Here is an 18931-nt window from a genome sequence, read left to right as displayed (position 1 = left end):
AGAATAGGTTTTGGTTTTATAGGAGAGCTGGAAAAAAGAGAGATAAGGATGGGAATGTTGGAATATGAAGAAGAGAGGATTCAGATTGAAGAGAGGAGAGGCAAAACAGAATGAAGAGAAGATGCCTGAAAATAAAGTTGAGTGAATGGGAAGGAGATAACTATTGGTCCCTTAGTTCCAGTCTGATGACATAGGAGTCTACAGGAATGGCCTTGAGCTTATTCTGAAGTATAGAATAGAAGAAGAATAGAAATCCAGACTCTTGATGAGGCCATTGGTACCCCTACACAGCAGAAGCTTCACTGTGGACCCAAGAAGGTGGGTCTAGAGGGAAACTTAGGCTCAAACCTAAAAGATAAAAGCTTGGCTCTATTTATGGCCCCCAACTGATTCATCTACTGACCTTTTGCAAGTCACAAACTGCCTGGTTTCTCCAGTCCCTCATTCCGATAATAATGTAGTTTTTACCTTTCTTGCAAGCACAGGAAAAGTGCAAATTGGATAAGGTCTGTGAAACACTTAGGAGTTTTCAAGAAGTGCTATTATGTAGCATCCCTATTATTATTTGACCTGCAAAAGTCTTACCTAGATTCCATGGGAGAACTTCAGAAGAACAGCTTCCTAGTAAAAAAAAATCTGACCAAGGATCACATGGCTATGTAACTAGGGCAGTTTAGAAAGAAGCCTCATCTTGGGACCTCAAAACAACCATAAAATGCATTGCCTGCTGCTTGCTTCAGCAGCACATATACTAAAATTGGAACAATACAAAGAAGATGAACACGCCCCCAACACAAGATGACATACTCATTTATGCAGTCTATCCCATTTTTCAGGTATGGATAAATAAGAAGCATCATCTCTATTTTATCTATTGATGAGGATATGGGTAAACATGCTCATAGTATTATTATTTATACCTATTGTATATAAACTTTGCATAATATATAATACAGTAAAAAATGTCATTCACTATCTGAGTAGGAAGAACAAATAATCATTGGATATAACTGGATTTTATCCCTTTGTCTTGAATCACTCATTCCACACATTTATGAATGCTTATTATGTTCAAATCTATGGGATATTTGCTGAGCTATAGAGATAAATAAACCACAGGCCATGCTCTTAATGACCTTAGAAGTCTAGTTGTGAAACCAGACATGTGCTCAGATAGCTGCACAATAAAAGACCTTAAAAATAGGGAGGTGCAAAATATGATAAAATTATAGTGTAGAAAAGAGAAAGATGTATAAAAAAATTATAGTGTAGGAACATAAAAAATCATGCAGGGGCATCAAGGAAAGCTATAAAAGGAAGTAAGTCTTATCTTGTGTCTTGGATCTTGAAGGACATATAGGTAATTATCAAACAGATAAGGAAGAGGGGAGGAGTAAAGGCAGCTGTTGTTCGTGTGAATCTATTATGTACACCAGAAAAGCCTTTGTTCTTTTAATCCAATCTTGTGGTGGCTAACCTATTTTTGAGTTGTTTCCATGGAGATGTGACCTCATCTGTTCAAGGTGGATCTTCATCCGCTTGCTGGAGTCCTTTAAGGGAGACACATTTTGGAGAGAGCTCAGAGTCAAGAGAAGCTAAGAGAAAGAGAATGCCCACAGAGATATTTTAGATCAAAGGACAAACAGATGTCACCATGTGACAGAGGAACCCCAGATGCCAGCAACCTTTCCTCTGAAAAAGTATCCTCTTCTTGGTGCCTCAATCTGGACATTTTCATGGCCTTAGAATTGTAACTTATAACTTAAAAAATACTCTTTGTAAAAGCCAATCCATTTCTGGGATATTGCATTCCAGCAGCTTTAGCAAACTGAAACAGGATGTTCCAGGCAGAGGAAATAGCATCCACAGAAGCATGTTTTCATGAAATAATATGTGTCTGAAAGTTTATGTGTATTATTAGCACTCCCCTTTGTTTATTCTTCCAAAAATATTTCTTGAGGGCTTAAGGAGGCCCAAACACTGTTCTGAACTCTAGGAATAAGATACTGTGCCCAAATAAATGCGGTCTCTGTCCTCATAGAATTTACATTCTTGTGTGGAAGACAGTTAAACAAGCCATGAGGATAAAACAGAATAAGTGCTAAAAGAAGTACAGAGAGCTATGAGAGAATCTAGCAGGGACGATGAATATCAGATAGCTGCACAATAAAAGACCTTAAAAATAGGGAGGTGCAAAATGTGATAAAATTATAGTGTAGAAAAGAGAAAGATGTATAAAAAAATTACATATCAGCAATGAACTCCAGAGGAAATCACTTTTAAACCAAGACCTGAAAGATGCATAGAAGAAAATCAGATTAAAAGATATGGATGAAATGGTCCAGAGCAAGGGTACAATATGTTTGAAGGCCTGGGGAGTGGGAAATAGGGAAAGATTGTGATGATATGCTAAAGGAACTGAAAGAAGTTTGTTATGACTGGACCACAGAATACAGTGGGTAGAAGTGGTCTGTGGTGGGGAAGGATGCTTACAAGTTACATTGGCATAAAAAATGATGAGGATCCAGTGAAGAGTTTAAATAGGGAATGCCAAGCATATTTTGTTTTAGAAAGATCACTCTGGGAGTAGTGTAGGAGATAGATTGAAGGAAGGCAAGGCTGAAAATGAGATGCCCAGTTAGAAAGCTGTCATACTACTCTAATAATTATACAAACAACCACTGCTATGTATTGAACACCGAGTATTCACCAGACACTTTATATAAAACATTTCTAATCACCTCAATAAAGGTAGTATTATCCCTATTGAACAGATCTAGAAGGTGAGTAAAGATAGAAAAATGATTGACCCAATATCATGCAGTTATTAAGTTAATGGAGGTCTGTCTGGCTTCAAGCGAACACTTTTCCCACTAAATAAGGTATTTTTTTAAAAACTTTTTTATTGTATAACATATACACAAAACATAGAAAGTAAAAAGCAATGGTTTTCAAACATTCTACTTTCAAACAAGTACTTACAAGACAGATCCCACAGTTTATCATGGACTACCTTTCCATTGTCTCAGATTTTTCTTTCCAGCTGCTCCAGAACACAGGAAGTTAGAAAGAAAAAATATTTTTTATCATCACCATAGACTTTTTTCTTTTTTGTGTGAAAAAATAACATATACAAGAAAGCAATAAATTTCAAAGCACGACATTACAGTTAATTGTAGAACATATTTCAGAGTTTGACAAGGTTTACAATCCCACAATTTTAGGTTTTTACTTCTAGCTGCTCTAAGATACTTGGAGACTAAAAGAGATATCAATTTAATGACTCAGCAATCATATTCAATTATTAAATCCCATCTTCTCAGTATAACTCTTCCATCATCTTTGATATTTCTATCCCTCTCTTTAGGGGTGTTGGGCTATGGCCATTCTAACTTTTCCATGTTAGAAGGGGCTGTCATTAATATGGAGTAGGGAGATGAAACTATCTGATGTTCTGGAGAGGCTGGGCTAGGTTTCAGGACTTATCTGGACCAGGGACCCATCTGGAGGGTGTAGGTTTCTGGAAAGTTACCCTAGTGCCTGGAACCCTTGTGGAATCTTATATATTACCCTAAGTGTTCTTTGGGATTGACTGGAATGGTCCTGGTTGGGGGTTGGCAGGTTATGATAGGTAGCAAGGTCTACCTGAAGCTTGCATAAGAGCAGCCTCCAGAGTAGCCTTTCAATTCTATTTGAACTCTCTCTGTCGCTGATACTTTATTAATTACACTTTCTTTCCCCCTTTTGGTCAGGATGGCATTGTTGACCCCGTGTTGCCAGGGCTGGATTCATCCCTAGGAGTCACCTCTCACACTGCCAGGAAGACTTTCACCTCTGGATGCTATGTCCCACGTAGGGGGAGGGCAATGATTTCACTTGCAGAGTTGGGCTTAGAGAGACTGAGGCCACATCTAAGCAACAAAAGAGGTCCTCCAGAAGTAACTGTTAGGCATGCCTATAGGTAGTCTAAGCTTCTCCACTACCTACGTAAGCTTCACAAGAGTAAGCCTCAAGAGCAAGGGTATGGCCAATTGATTTGAGTGTACTTAACGTTTGACACTGTATCAGGGGATTTTCTGATGGTGGTTTAATAGTTCTATATTTTTTCTCCCATCCCTCAAGGGATTTTGCCAATACTTTTTGATTATCTGCTTAATATACTCTAGGATATATCCAGGCATTACGTTAATCTATACAGGATTAAAGGAACTCTTTCTTATTCTGGGCTCCCTGTGTTTCAGTTGTTCAAATGAGCTATACAGATAGGTTGAGTTAGATTATGTGCTACAGAAAATTTCATTCTAGACCAAATAAACCTTTCTTTCTTTGGTCTCAAAGAGTATGTGTGGTTCTAAAATATACACATTGTCTTCCTTACCCCCGTGTTCTGAATTATTTTAACCCTAACCTGACTGGTTTTGTTCTTATTTCTAAATGTCAGGATATATATATATATATAAAGCAGGGTACACAGGTGGTCAGTGGTAGAATGCTCACCTTCCATGCAGGAGACCTGGGTTTGATTCCTGGACCATGCACCCAAAAAACAACAACAATAACAAAAAACAGCCTCTCGAAATCCAGAAATAATTATTACCTCTCCGGGCTAAATGTGTCTGCTATAATAGCTTACAATCTAGGCCCCTGTTTTCTTGCAAGCATTTTTTTTAAGGAAACCATACCATTGTTATTCTTTTGTTTTTGGCTTACTTTGCCTCACCAAATGTCCCACACGTTCATTCACATCATTACAGGCCTCACAACTTGTTCCTTTCTGTAGCAGCACAACATTCGATCATATGTATACACTATTATTAGCCAATCTACTTCTCCATCAGTGCATCCTTCACCCACCTGCATTCATCAGGGATCATGTAGAGGGCCCAAAGCCCACAGTCCATCAACACTCTCAATTTTAGATAATCAGATTGTTCCCAAGAGAAAGAAAACTGATAAACACACCCTCACCAAATAGGAAATCTAAACCTCCTTTTAACTCTTGTCCCTCCCCCATAGTTTACCTCTGCTATTGCTGTGGTAGTGCTGATGGTTTCCATTTAAACATACCCCATAGCATGCAAAAGCAGTTTTCCCCCTGTACCCTGTACTTAAACACTCTTTGTACATGAATCATAACTTTGAAGTAGTTCTTGCAAGAACTAATTTATATTTTTAGTATTAATAAGTTAATCAGTGGGACACTGTTCTAGTTTGCTAGCTGCCAGAATGCAATATACCAGAAACAGAATGGCTTTTAAAAAGGGGAATTTAATAAGTTGCTAGTTTTCAGTTCTAAGGCTGAGAAAATGTCCCAATTAAAACAAGTCTATAGAAATGTCCAATCTAAGGCATCCAGGGAAAGATCCCTTGGTTCAAGGAGGCTGATGAAGTTCAGGGTTTCTCTCTCAAATGGAAAGACACATGGTGAACATGGCATTATCTGTTATCTTCCTCTCCAGCTCCCCGGGAGGCATTTTCCTTTTTCATCTCCAAAACTTGCTGGCTGGTGGACTCTGCTTTGTGGTGCTGTGGCATTCTCTGCTCTCTTGAATTTATAGCTTTCTCCAAAATGTTTCCTCTTTTATAGGATTCCAGTAAACTAATCAAGACCCACATAGAATGGGTGGAGACACGTCTCCAACTAATCTAGCTTAACAACCACTCTTGATTGTGTCACATCTCCAGGAAGATTATCTAATTACAGATTCAAGCATACAGTACTGAATAGGGATTAGAACAAAGAGCTGAATTTATAAAATGGGATTAGGATTAAAACATGGCTTTTCTAGGGTACATACATCCTTTCAAACCGGCACAGACATGTAGGTCTATATAACCCCTTTTGATCTTGTTCATCTTCAATATGGTAATATTACTTATAAACCCACTACAGAACCATCTTCACTTCTATGTATTCCCTGACATTGACGTTCAACCTCATTAGCTAACTGATCCCCCATCTCTAGCTTCTGTGTATCTCTAAATCCCCTATATTCTGTATTATAAGCCTCTGATTTTACCTTTACCATAGCCATAAAAGTGAAATCATACAGTATTTATCCTTTTCTGGCTTATTTCAATCAGCATTATATCCTCAAGGCTCATCCATCTTGTCATGTGCTTCGGGATGTCATGTCTTACTGCTGCATAATATTTCATCATATGTATATACCCCATTTTGTTAATCCACTCATTTGTTGATGGGGCATTTGGTTTATTTCCATCTTTTGGTGATTGTGAATAATGCTGCTGTGAACATCGGTGTGCAAATGTTTGTTTGTGTCATAGTGTCATTGCTTTCAGCTCTTCTGGGTATATACCAAGTAGTGCTATTGCTGAGTCATAGGACAACTTGATATTTAATTTCCTAAGGAACCACCAATCTTCCACAGTGGCCGCACCATTATACATTCCCACCAGCAGTGCATAAGTGTCCCGGTTTCTCCTCTCCAACATTTATAGTTTCCTGTTTGCTTAATAGCAGCCATACTTATAGGTATGAGGAGGTGTCTCATTGTAGTCTTGATCTACATTTCCCTTACAGCCAATGAAAATGAGCATCTCTTCATGTGCTTTTGAGCCATCTGTATTTGCTCTTCAGAAAAAGCCTATTCATATCCTTAACCCATTTTATAATTGTGTTGTATATTCTTTTGTGTTGAGTTGTATGATTTCTTTGTGTATACATGATATCATGCCTTTGTCTGATATGTGATTTCCAAATATTTACTCCCATTGAGTTGGCTGCCTCTTCACCTTTTTGACAAAGTCTTTTGAGGTGCAGAAGCATTTCATTTTGAGGATTTCCCATTTATCTATTTTTTCTTTTGTTGTGCTTTGGGTGTAAAGTTTAGGAAGCTACCTCCCATTACTGGGTCTTGAAGATGTTTCCCTACATTTTCTTCTAGAAGCTTTATGGTGCCAGTTCTTATATTTAGGTGTTTGATCCACTTTGGGTTAATTTTTGTATAGCGTGTAAGATAGGGGTTCGCTTTCATTCTTTTGGTTATTGATATCCGGTCCTTCCATGCCCATTTACTGAAAAGACTGTTTTGTCCCAGTTTAGAGGATTTGGGAGCCTTGTGAAAAATCAGTTAACCATACATTTGGTGGTCTATTTCTGCACTCTCGATTCTATTCCCTTGGTCAATGCTTCTGTCTTTGTGCCAGTACCATGCTGTTTTGACCGCTGTGGCTTTATAATAGGTTTTAAAGTGAGGGGATGTTAATCCTCCCACTTTGTTCTTCTTTTTTAGGATACTTTTAGCTGTTCGGGGTCTCTTTCCCTTCCAGATTAATTTGGTAACTAGCTTTTCCAAGTCTTACAAGATGAGTCTTGTGTAAGCAGCATATAGCTGGATTATATTTCATAATCCATTCTGCCAATCTGTATCTTTTAATTGGTAAGTTTAGCCCATAAACATTAAAAGTTATTACTGAACAGGCATTTCTTGTATCCACCATCTTGTCTTTTGGATTTTAGTCATCAGATTTATATATTCTTTTCCCTCTATCTCTTTTTATCCTTTAAGTTACCCTTACTGGTACTCTTCAATTCTGTGCCCTCCTCCAGACCTCCCTCTTCTGTCCTTTTTTTTTTTTTCAACTGGCAGAGCTCCCTTTAGTATTTCTTGTAAGGTCAGTCTCTTATTGTGTATTCTTTCAGGATTTGTTTTTCTTTGAAATTTTTAATCTGTCCCTCAGTTTTGAAGGACAATTTGACTGAGTACAGAATTCTTGGCTGGAAGTCTTTCTCTTTCAGGATCTTAAATATATCATACCACTGCCTTCTCGCCTCCGTGGTGCCAGTTGAGTAGTCTGAATGCATTCTTACGTGGTTTCCCTTGTATGTGGTAGATTTTTTTTCTCTTGCCATTTTCAGAATTTTCTGCTTCTTTTCAACATTTGACAGACGAATTAGTATATGTTTTGGGGAAGGCCTATTTGGATTTATTCTGTTTGGAATTCTTAGGCTTCTTTGACTTGTATACTTATGTCCTTCATAAAAATTAGGATGTTTTCCCCAATTATATCCTCAAATACTCTTCCTAGCACTTTACTCCTCTCTTCTCCTTCTGGGACACCAATGATTCTTGTATTTTTGTGCTTTGTTTCGTCTATCATTTCCTTGAGATCCAATTCAAAATTTTCCATATTTTTTTTTTGCCATTTGCTGTTTTGAATGTTTGAAATCAATTATCCTATCTGTGTCTCCTCAGGTATTTTAATTTGGTCATTAGGCTGGGCTATATCTGTCTGCATTGTGATATGCTTAGTGATCTGTTGTTTTTGTGGCATATAGATATCCTGATTGATTTGCTTTGGAAGTTGATTTCCTTCAGTCATCTGAAGCCTTGTGTTTGTGGGATGGATGTGGAGCAAGGAGCTGGGCATGGGGTGGGGCACTCAGTGCGGTGATTTGTTTCAGGGCAGGTATGGGTGCAGGTTGGGGATGTTAATGCTGGTGCTTGTGAACATGGGCGCCCAGCGGCCAGGGAGAATATAACTGTGCAGTGCACAGGTCTTGGGGATGCACAGGTCCAGGGGACGTAACCCTGGTGTGCACTGGTCTAGGGCACGGGAACCCTTTACTTGCATGTGCAGAGCTATGGCAGTGGGTCAGTGTTATGTCTGAATAGGCTGGGGGCAGATGTGACCCAGATGCTCAGGTCAGTACTGTCTCAGAGTTGGGGTGTGACTGAGGGCTGTGTGCATGTGCGGGTCTAGGCGTGCCATAAATTGATGTGCAGAGCTGAGGGGCGTGACTGGGGGCTGAGAGCATGTGCGGTTCTAGGAGCTCAGGGGGGTAGGGTGAGACTGTGTGACACTATAGGCCGGGGCGGGGGTGTGTAGCCTGGGTATGGAGGTTAGTACCTGCAAGCTTTATTTGCTGGCAACAGCCTACAAGGAACAGGGAGGGGGTTCTCAGGAGGGGTCTGGAGAGGTGGGTTGGGCTTCACTTGGGGTGGGGGTGGGGGCAGGTATGTGCACTGGGGGCTGGTGGAGCACCTGGAGCATAAGGAATGGGAGCAGGTGATGGGATTGGGGTTCGTGGGGTGTGGAGTGGGTCACAGGTCGCGGGGCTCCGCTGGTGAGGGTAGCGCCTAAGGAACTTGGCTTGGCTTACTTCCTAGTCCCCACGTCTCTCTCTGTGCCCTCCTGATGGCTTTGGGCTTCCACATTATGTTCTGGTTCTCTGCTTCTCGGTTCCTCATCTTTTGCAACATAGGCCACCCTGTGTGGTGCAGAAGGCTCTCCCAGGTCAGTTGCACTCTTGAATCACCATCTCAGTTGCCATCTTGTCCCTTCTTTAACTTTTTCTTGGAGCAACGCTGAACTTGAGCTACCCTATTCAGCCATCTTCCCGGACTAAATAAGGTATTGAACAGGGATAGGGATATATGATATATTCATGAGGTAACATTGATAGTATCTCATGCCTGATTGGAGTTGGTGAGATCAGGATGTTTTAGGGATGGCTCACATGAACAAAGAAGTCCCCTAGGATAATGGCAATACTAAGGATATAAGAAAGACGATGAACATTCCCATTAAATGTGGAGGAGCACATAGACTTTTGATAAATGGCAAGAATAGGAGAGGGAATGGGAAATATAGCCTAAAATCATCCCTATGTGGAAGTATTTTTGCAAGAATAATGAGGGACAATAGTCTGGAAGTGATATAGAATACATTTAACCTGAAGCTACAGAAAACCATTGTTGGTTTTTGAAAAAGTGAGTGATATGATCACATCATTTGTGTTAGTTAATACAAGTCCCTGAACCCAATAATAGTTCTGACATGACTGAAGTTTGTTTCTTGAATGTTCAAAGTAGATGTTATCATTGCCAGGTAACATATTTTCAAATATGTTTCAGGGACCCAAGCTCTTTTCATCTGACACCTCCACCATATTGAACTCATGGGTTCGAAAGCTGCTGTGCTTGTCTGTTTAAAGTGACTAGAAGAGGAAAGTGCAATGAGGATTGTGTGTGGGAGATGATAATAGGCCTGACCTTAAAGTGGCATACTCATTTCTGCTGAATTCCCTTGGCTAAAATGAAGTCACCTCGACATACCTAACTGCAAGGGAGGCTGGGAAAATTAATATGGCTGTGTGCCCAAGAAAGGCAAAAAGAAAATGGGCTCAGTGAATAGCTGGCAAGTCTCTGCCAATTCCAATATTTTTCTTTTAATTAAAATCTCAGTTTGCACTCTGGAGGATCAATTGGAGGCACGTATACCACTTAGTAGACCATTTCATAGTAGAAAAGCAGGAGTAGAGAGGAAAGGACAAGTGTGAGAGAATATTTCGAGTCCAGCTGGATCTTGGGTAGTGAGGACAGGGCATATGGAGAATATCCCTGACATATCTTCCCTGGATACTGGTTGAGAGTATTTTGGTGCTATTAATGAAAAAAGGTGACATAGGAGATGAGATAGATATTTTGGAGAGGGAAGGGGGAGGACAGAGGATTTACACATACTAAGGATTTGGTATATTCCAGGCACTGTGCTAGATGCTTCACATCTCTTTATCTTATTTAATCCTCACAGCAGTGATCATGTATATATATATATATATATATACTATGGACACATTATGATTAAGAATGTGAGTTCTGCCATAAGATTGCTCTTGGTGCTTCCTCTGTAAAATGGGGTGAATCCTTAAAATATCTGTCTCATGAGGTTGTTGTGGGGAATTGATGTGAGAAAGCATGTGAATTGCCTAACCTATGTCCAGACACATGTCAAGTGCTCTGTGTGAATTTTTTGTTTCTAATATTCCACTTTTATTGTCTGTAAACTGAAGTTTCAATAGAACCAAAGTCACACCATTAAAAAATGGCAGAGCTGGTATAAAGACTCACGCCACTCTTCTGTTCTAACAAATGATTTTTTCCCACTACATTATAGCACCTCCTCTTAGAAGGGAATGCAGAGGGTATATTTTAAACATAATAAGCCTGAGGTGACATGACAAGCTGCAACTGGTAATGCATACAATGGGATTTTGTGAAATTGAATACATTGCATAAAATATCTTCTGTGTATTATGTTACACAGTAATAGTGGCCTACATTTTTTAAAAAGTAGCTGACAAAGAAAATAGGCACTAATTTTTCTGATGAATCATCAAAAGGGAAGAAGTGTTTTGAGATAATTAGTAGGGGATGACTGTCATATTCAGACCACCATGCCTTCCTTGATGTATCATTGGGTCAGTTTTGCTTCTGTATTTGGGATGTTCAAAGGACATATTTTTGAAGAATAAATTCGGCAGGCCAGGATGCCTTAATAATGTTAACAGTAAAGTTCTTCTCTTCCTACTTAATATGAAAATAGCTTAAATTTGAGTTTTTCCTTATAGAGCATGCTTCTAAAATGACCAGGAATCAGGGAAAGCAATTGGGCCAGATTGTTAGTTGTGTAGGACTTAATGTAATCAGATCACCCAAGCATTGATAGATTTTTTTTCAGTCTTTTTTTGGTAATGGCTTTTGCTAGAAGGGATTCCACCTGTAGTTCCTTATTCATTAAGCACCTGCAGTTCCTTATTCATTAAGCTAACGACTCACTGGCAAAGCCACACTTAATGAACAGAAGTGAGAGCATAGAACAGACGGGGTGGCTCCTTTTGGGCTCTGAGAGAGCTTATAATGAGATGGGAAGGAAGTAATAGTACAGATCGTCTGTCTGTCACAAATTACTCTGATGCCCTCTGCAAGGTGACATCACTCCCTGCCTTCAAGAGCCTATGACCTAAGAGGAAAAGTAGGGCACATAATTTGCTGTACTATAAGCATAAGTTTCACAAAAACCCAACAACTAACTGCTGTGAGCCAAATATGACAGGATTCGCTCAAAATCAAGGCCATGGGCCCAGATGTGGGAAGGCTTTATGGGGGAACTGGCATTTGAGGTGGAAGAAGGGATAGGAAATATTCCCAAGAGATCTACTCGTATTTTTTCATTTTTGTTAGTTCCAAGAGGAACTCAGAGCCTTAATATAACAAGGACTATTCCCAAAAGCAAGAATCTGGTCTCCAGGCAGATTGAGTTTGTGAAAAAGCTCTGCTATCATTCCAATACAGGGGATATTTACAAATCGCCAGGAATATTCCTCTTGTTCTAAAGAACTCAGCTATTTTAAATACTTCCTCTACACAGAGTGCAGTTCCTATGTTGTAGTGGAATGACTATTAGAATAGTAATTAGGAGCCCTGGGTATGAGTCCCAACTCTCACATGGATTGTCTGCGTAACTACGGGCAAGACATTTCTCTCTGAACCTCAGTTTCTTCTTCTGTTAAATGAGGCCGAAAACATCTGCTCTGCCTACCTTACAGAAATATTTATTAAGTCAAGAAGCATTTATTAAGTCAAGAAGCATGGCAGCTGTGTTTGGTGAAGTCACAAGTATGTGTAGATGACTGGAGATTGGGGAAAACTGTGTGTCAGAAAATGAGGCTGGAGGTACATGTCTGAGGTAATTGCTTAAGCTCAGTGCACTCCCTATGAAGGCCGAATGAGACAGTACAGCGATGCCCTTGCAATTTGAAAGCCGAAGGGTTTTCCAATATGCTGAAGCCATTTAATGTGATGCCCACAGAAGAATGGGATTCTTGTGATCAATGTACTACTTGGTTTGGGTGTTTGGTGGTGCTGCATTTCAAGTGACTCATCCTGTACTGATAATGGCTATTAAAGTTTTGCTATCCTGTTTACTGCATCAACCGCAGATGCTGCTCTTTACTCCTTGATTACAGAATTATCATGCCTGGCAACTCAGCCACCCCTGAAGTGGTATTATCTGTACATTAGTTTCCAGAAAGAGCAGATAGTTCCACTTCCCAAAAGCCTATGTGACATATTGCCCAAAGTGGGGGTCATATAGAAATCCAGAGACCTTTGTCGCAAGTAAGTTTCAGCTGTTCCCTTTTGCATTAGTGTCAACCATTTGACAGCCTTACTGAGCAACCAATGCATATATTCAGTAACCTTGAGATCTTGAATCTTTATGACTTCATTATGGGAGCTTAAAAAATCTGTAGGAGTTAAGAGGAGGTTTAGATTTCCTATTTGGTGAGTGTGTGTTTATTGGTTTTCTTTTTCTTGAGAACAATGAAATTATCTAAAATTGAGAATGTCGATGGACTGTGGACTTTGGGCCCTCTACATGTTGCCCAATGAATGCAGGTGGCTAAAGGATGCACTTGCGGGGAAGTAGATTGGCGAACGCTGGTGTATACTTAACGAACGAAGGCCGTGATGCTACAAAAAGGAACAATATCCTGAGGCATGCAATGATGTGAATGAACATGTGGGACATTTGGTGAGAAAAGCCAGAAACAAAAGAACAACAATGGTATGGTCACTTTTAGAAAATGCTTGTAAAAAACAGGGCCTAGACTGCAAGCTTTTAGAGCAGACATGTTAAGTCCAGAGTGGTGATGATTATTTCTGGATTTTGAGAGGCTGTTTTATATATATATATATCTCCTGATATTTAGAGATAAGAACGAAGCCAAACAGGTTGAAGTTAATGTAATTCAGAACATAGGGGTAAGGAAGGCAGTGTCTATATTTTAGAACCACATACTCTTTTTGAGGCCAATGGAAGAAAGGTTTATTTAATCTGTAACTGAAATTTTTTTGGAGTGCATAATCTGATTCAGCCTATCTGTATAGATCATTTGAACAATTGAAACACAGTGAGTCCAGAATAAGAAAGAGGTCCTATAATCCTGTATAGATTATTGTAATGCCTGGAAACATCCTAGAGTATATTAAGCAGATAATCAAAACATATTGGCAAAGTCTCCTGAGGGAGGGGAGAAAGATTATGGAACTATTAAAACTTACTATCAAGGGAATCCCCTTATACTGGGTCAAACTTAAGGGATATCCAAATCAATAGGACAAGCCCTTGATCTTGAGGCTTACTCTTGTGAAGTTTATGTAGGTAGCAGAGAAGCTTAGACTACCTATAGGCATGCCTGAGAGCTACTTCTGGAGGACCTCTGTTGCTGCTGAAATGTGGCCTCAGTCTCTCTAAGCCCAACTCTGCCAGTGAAATCATTGCCCTCCCCTCTATGTGGGACATGACATCCAGGGATGAAAGTCTCCCTGGTGACATGGGAGAGGACTCCCAGGGATGAATCCAGACCTGGCACCATAGGATCAACAATTCCATCCTGACCGAAATGAGGAAAAGAAGTATAATTAATAAAGAATCAGTGGCTAAGAGAGTTCAAATAGAATTGAGGGGCTCCAAAAGAGGTCACTCTTATGCAAGCTTCAGGTAGACCTTGCTACCTATCATAACCTGCCAACCCCCAACCAGGACCATTCCAGCCAATCTTAAAGAACACCTAGGGCAATATATAAGATTCCACAAGAGTTCCAGGCACTAGAGTAACTTTCCAGAAACCTACAACCTCCAGATGGGTCCCTGGACCAGGTAAGTCCTGAAATCTAGAGGGCCCAGCCTGTCTAGAATACCAGATAGTTTATCTCCCTACACCATGTTAGTGACAGTCCCTTCCAACATGAAAAAGTTAGAATGGCCATAGCTCAAACACCTCTAAAGAGAGGGATGGAAAGATCAAAGGTGATGGTGGAGTTATACAAAGAAGATAGGATTTAACAAATGAATGTGAATGCTGAATCATTAAATTGATATCTCTTTTAATCTCTCGTATTTAAGAGCAGCTAGAAGTAAAAACCTAAAATTGTGAAATTGCAGCCCATGTCAAAGTCTGAAATATGTTCTGCAACTAATTGTGTTGCTGTGCTTTGAAATGTGTAGCTTTTTTTTCATATATGCCATTTTTCACAAAAAAGAAGATTGTGATGATAAAAAAGTATATAAGCCCTCTAGCCTCCTATATTCTGGAGCAGCTAGAAGGAAAAATATGAGAGAACTGTGTGGTAGCCTATGACTAACTCTCAGATTTGTCCAGTAGCCAATTGTTGAAGAGTGCTTTGAAAACTATTATTTTTTTATTTGCTTGCTTTATATATATGTTATGCTATACAATAAAAAAGTTTAAAAAATCTGTAGGAGTTTCTCCTATTTTATGCCCCCACTTAAAAATGCAAAACAATTATGTTCTATATGTAAAAATTTAGGAATAATTTGATATTTTTTTCCTGTTGGGCACTTTTAAGAGCTAGGTGATTCATTTTCATTCATATTCATTTTATAATTTTAAAAACGGTTTGAGATGTGACATACATATTTTAAAGCATACAAATGTTATGCATAGAGCTCCATAGCACTCTAGATAAGGAAGTCTGTGCTACAGGTTGGGGAAGTGGCTAAGTACAGTGAAAGTTATTATCAACACATGAAGACCATCTTCATTTTTCAGAAGAATCACTTTCCCTAGGGTTATCTAGCCTGGGTTATCTGGCCTGGGCCAAAGGCAAATGGGTATTGACGACATGGATGCAAGAATTTCTGAGGTGGAAAATTTTTCTGTTTTGGTGAGCATGTTGGGTGGCTATCCATCTAAAAGCAAATGTCTTATCTAGTTCAGAAGACAAGATACATGTACTTTAAAATTCCCTAAAAATACAAAAACTATATGATAAGTGTGAAGTAAATACTGGCTTTTGTGGCAATGATATAATAAAATAGAATAATCAGCAAAATAGCACAATAAAAATAATCTCTGATGTGTGCCCGTTTTGAAAATGTACGTAAGAATTTCCAAGGAGGATAAAAGCCACGTAACCAAGTCACTAATTTGTCTCAATTCCAAAGGTATAAAAAAGAAATTATTTACCATATTCAGTCTAATGTTTACTTCCTTTATTTATTCCCTTTCCCACTGAGATTCTGATACATACCTTCTGCCTAGGTGAAAGCAATGCTACCTATAGGGACTACATGCTGTAGGAAACAGGCAAAATAGGGAGAATCATCGGTGTGTTGGGAGTCAGACTGTGGAAAGACAGTAACCCGGTTGTGATACCCTGGATCCTTAGACTTCTTATGTTCCCTACCTACCATCACTCCCTTCATGATGTCATCCAGTCTCATGAATTTAATTAGCTTCTATAAAATGTAAGCTAAAAAGTCACAGAAAACTGAAGTAGCTCACACACATCTAAGAGATGGAACTGAGTTATAACAGCTTTTTTGAGATATCATTTGCTTATGATAAAATTTACCCATTTTAAGTGTACAATTCAATGATCTTTAGTAAATTACAGAGTTGTGCAGCCATCATTACAATTCAGTTTAAAAACATTTCTAGCACCTCCAAAAATCCCCATGCTCATTTGCAGTCTTCATGTATTCTCACCTCCAGCCCCAGATAACCACTAATCTACTTGGTTTGCCTTTCCTGCACATTTCATATGAATGGGGTTATACAATATGTGGTCTTTTCTTACTGGCTGCTTTACTTAGTATAATGTTTTTGAGATTCATCCATGATGTTTCATGTATTCCTTTTTATTGCTGACTGATATTCTATTGTATCAATATTCCACGTTTTGTTTTTCCATTTACCAGTTGATGGATATTTGGGTTATTTTCATCCACTTTTCACTTTATGAATAATGAGGTGATGGACATGCTTTCTGTAGGCACATGCTTTCATTTATTTTGGGTAGTAGAGAATTAGAGTGGAACTGTGGGGTTCTATGCTAAGTTTATAGTAACTTCTTAAGAAACTGCCCAAATGTTTTCCAAAGTGGACTGTAGCATTATACATTTCCAGAAATGATGTATGAGGTTCCATTTCTCCAAATCCATGTCAACATTTGATACTGTCAGTCTTTTTTATTTTAGGAACTCTAGTGGGATGGTTGAATTTGGATTTCTCTAATGACTAATGATGTTGCACATCCTTATTAACAATTAGAATATCTTCTCTGATAAAAATGTATTTAAATATTTTGCCCACTTTTAAGTTGGGTTGTTTTTCTTCTCATTATTAGGAGAAAATAATAAACTCTTAAGAGTTATTTATGTATTCTTGATACAAGTTCTTTACCAGATATATAATTCACAAATATAGTCTCCCATTTTTTGGCTTGTCTTTTCATTTTTGTAATATTGTCTTTTGAAGTTCAAACATTTCACATTTTGATAGAGTCCAATTTATCATATTATTTTCATCAATTTATTACATATATATTTTTTATTTATGGATCATGCTTTTGCTGTCATATCTAAAAAATCATTCCCTAAATTTGTCACAAAGATTTTATCCTGTGTTTTCCTTTATAAGTTTTGGCTCTTAAATGTAGGCATGTGACCCATTTTATTTTGCTTAAGATATGAGGCAAGAGCCTGCTTTTTTCATTTGGATATTGAATTTTCCTAACACCATTTGTTGAAAAGGTTATCTTTCCTTTACTGAATTGCATTGGCACATTTGTTAAACATTGATTGACCATAGTATTAAAGTTTATTTGTAAACTCTTAATTGTATTACATTGACCTGTATGTTTATCCCTAGGTCATAACTGCAGTATCTTGATTACCAGAGCTTTATAATATATTTTCAATTTAGGAAGTGAAAGTACTGATTCTTTTTAATAAAAGATGTTTTGGCTATTCTAGACTTTTCTAGTGCCATATAAATTTAAGAATCAACTTGCTATTTTTGTTTTTTAAAAAAGCACATTTCCTGAGATTTTGAAGAGAATTACCATTTTAATGATATTAGGTCTTCCAATCTATGAATGTGGAATATCTATCTGTTTACTTGAATATTTAAAAATTTATCTAAGCATCATTTCATAATTGTCATCATGCAGTTCTTTCACTCCCTTTGTTAAATTTATTTTGATGCTAGTGTGAACAGACTTGTTTTTGCAATTTAATGTTCACATTATTTGTTGCTAATATATAGAAATACAATTGATATTCAAATATTCTTACATTCCGTGAACTTGCTAAAGTTGTTTTTTAGTTCAATTAGTTTTTTAGGTAGATTTTTAAAATTTTCTACATACAACATCATGTCATCTGCACATAAGCACAGTTCTGCTTCTTGTTTTCCAATCTTTATGTCTTTAAATTTCTTGATTTCCTTGTTTTTAAACAGCTTTATTGAGATATGATTACCATACCATATAATTCACCCGTTTGAAGTGTACAATTAAGGGTTTCATAGCGTATTCACAGGTTTGTGCACCACAATCAGTTTTAAAACATTTTCTTCACTGCAAAAGGAAATCTCATACCCATTAACAATAATCCCTCATGACTTTCCTTCTTGAACTAGCTAAAATATCTAGAACAATGTTGAATAAGAGAGAGAGGATATCTTTGTCTTGCTACTGATCCTAGGGAAAATAATTTGTTCTTTCATCGTTAAGTATGGTATTAGGTGTTAGTTTTTCATAGCTGTCGGAATAATCCTAAAATATTAGTCATATCAAGTCACCCCTGTGCTCAAAACGTTAACCTCCACATTTTCTCAGAGTTAAAGAAAAATTGTCGTGGGAGGCCTTAATTTCTCTAGTCCGTGCCTCATAGTTTCTTCTTTGAACTCATCTTTGATTAATCTTCCCCCTCAATCATCCCACTATAGCCACAATCACCTAGTTGTTATTCCTTGGATGCACTGAGCAGGCTTCTACCTCAAGGCCCTTAAAGGCATTTGTACTCTCTCTGTAATTCGAATGTTCTCTCCCCAAGGGTCCAAAAGGCTCTCTCTCTTTCACCTTCTTCAGGTCTTTGCTCAAATGTCACCCACTTAATGAGGTCTTCCCTGAACACCCTATTGAAAATTGCAATCCATTCCCAATACTCTCCGCATATATCGTTTAGATTGTCTCTCTGCAGCATATCACCTTTTAATATACTATATAATTTACTATTTTATTTTGTTTATTTTAATCTATTCATTTTAAACTTTTTATTGTAGTAACTGATATAGAATACAGAATTTCCCTTT

General features: G+C 38.2%; 1 protein-coding gene and 1 non-coding gene across 2 annotated transcripts in view; both read left to right on the top strand.

The window, feature by feature from the left end:
- Nucleotides 1-18931, top strand: part of GABRA3 (gamma-aminobutyric acid type A receptor subunit alpha3) — a 249801-nt gene that overhangs the window by 157008 nt on the left and 73862 nt on the right. The window lies entirely within an intron of this gene.
- On the top strand, nucleotides 732-833 carry LOC143672329 (U6 spliceosomal RNA). The gene has a single exon (XR_013169788.1). It is a non-coding gene; the product is annotated as a U6 spliceosomal RNA (small nuclear RNA).

This window comes from Tamandua tetradactyla, chromosome X (assembly GCF_023851605.1).
Source record: "Tamandua tetradactyla isolate mTamTet1 chromosome X, mTamTet1.pri, whole genome shotgun sequence".
NCBI classification, from domain to species: Eukaryota; Metazoa; Chordata; class Mammalia; order Pilosa; family Myrmecophagidae; genus Tamandua; species Tamandua tetradactyla.
The sequence above is the reverse complement of the archived record's forward strand: the minus strand, read 5'-3'. Positions and strand labels throughout refer to the sequence as shown.